The sequence below is a fragment of the Trichosurus vulpecula genome, chromosome 3 (assembly GCF_011100635.1).
Source record: "Trichosurus vulpecula isolate mTriVul1 chromosome 3, mTriVul1.pri, whole genome shotgun sequence".
Lineage (NCBI taxonomy): Eukaryota > Metazoa > Chordata > Mammalia > Diprotodontia > Phalangeridae > Trichosurus > Trichosurus vulpecula.
Genome location: NC_050575.1, coordinates 372,304,689 through 372,306,465, shown reverse-complemented (window position 1 = coordinate 372,306,465; position 1,777 = coordinate 372,304,689). Strand labels below are relative to the sequence as shown.

Sequence of the window (1,777 nt, the reverse complement as noted above, 5' to 3'; positions counted from 1 at the left end):
TTCTATTTCCTAAATTCCTTCCATTTTAAATAGTTACTGTTTGATATGCAGTTTCCTAATACACATGGCCATCTGATATTGCAATGATCGTGTTTTTATATCTTTTATTCTAAGTTCCTTTACAAAAATTACATTTTATGATTTGTGTCCTAATATTCTATAATGCAAAATTCCTTCTCACTCTAAGAGTCTGGGTTCCAGGGGTTGGGGTGGGGGTGGGGAGGAGGTGGAGGGAAAAGTGAGCTGGCAGGTGCTGCACCTGCTTCTAATAATTTCCAAGAGCTGCCGGGTGGCTGGGGCCCAGGCTGTGCAGGAGCCTGCAGTGGCAGAATTTGAGACCAGATGGCCAAGTGGGGTGAGAGTGACCCACGCTGGATTGTGGAGGAGTGGGCAGATGCTACTAACGTCAGTAACTGGCACTGGACTAAGAAGGATGCTTCAATATGGTCCAGTAATAACCTGAAATACCTGTTTCTGGCAATCCAAGTGCAAGGTGAAGAGGGCAACTGTGAGGAGACAGAAGTGAGCAAGCTTGATAGAGAGGCATCAATCAACAATGGAAAAGGAAAACTCTTCTTCTTCTATGAGTGGACTATCAAACACAACTGGACAGGTACTTCTAAGTCAGGAGTGTAATAGAAGGGAAATGTGGAGATCCCCAACTTGTCAGATGTAAATGACATCAATAAAGTGGAGATTAGTGTGAACCTTGCCAAAAATGAGCTTGACACAACCTGTTGGCCTTAATGAAGAAAGAAAGTACGACAAAGATCCAAGATGCAGTCAAAACTTATATCAGTACTCTTAAAATAGAATTTACACAGGGCATGATCTTACCTACTCTGAATGGTGAGACAGTAGATCCAGACCTCCAGCTGCCAATGAAAGTAGAGGATTCCAAAGTCAAACCTGGTACTTTGGCAAGTCAACCTAAAACCATTTGTGTCAAGATCCTTGAGGTTGCTCTGAAGGACACTTTCTTAACATCACCAAAGGAGCTCTTAAGGGTATTTGTCCTCCAGGTGATGGCTCAGCTCTACACCCATGCTTCTGATTTGGTAGAAGCAGATAAGAGGGGAAAGTTCCACTTGCTGGATGGAAACATCACTGGAGTTATTAAATCTGGTCTCTGAAAACAAGATTGTGATGAAATGGAGGTTTAAGTCTTGGCCTCATGGACAGTTTGCTACCATTACCTTTACCTTTATTGAAAAAAAGATGAAGTGACAGAGCTTCTCATGGAGGGCAAAGGCATTCCATCTCCAGCGGAAGACTGGATGAGACAGTGCAGTCAGGGATACTATTTCAAGAGCATCAAACAGACCTTTGGCTTTGGCACACACTTATCCTAACATTAACTTCTATAGGGTCATGGCCCACCCAGCAGCTCAGTCCTTCTCTCCACTGTCTGGCAGCTGCAACTGGCAGGATTGCACCATCCCAACCACTACTGTGGGGCCTAGGTCCTCTCCCCATTCATGTGCATGTTTTCTGTTAGGCGGGATCAGACAGTGAATTCTCTCTTGTGTGCACATAAGGTAAATAAACCTAACTTAAAAAAATGAGTCCGGATTCCAGATTCCTTCCTAATACTAATATTTTGCATTATGAACTGTGTGTGTGGAGGGGCAGAATCCACATTTTAAGGGTCCTTCCCTTTCAACAATTTTTATCTGGTTAATCATGGTATGACTTTGTGGCATTTTGCCGTCACAGATCATAAAACTTCAGGTGGAATAATAAGTGAGTCTAAACCTTACCCAAAACATGATATCAC

General features: G+C 43.1%; 1 pseudogene; it reads left to right on the top strand.

The window, feature by feature from the left end:
- Positions 1–342: 342 nt before the first annotated feature.
- LOC118842627 lies at positions 343–1,352 on the top strand (annotated as a pseudogene).
- The last annotated feature ends 425 nt before the right edge of the window (positions 1,353–1,777 follow it).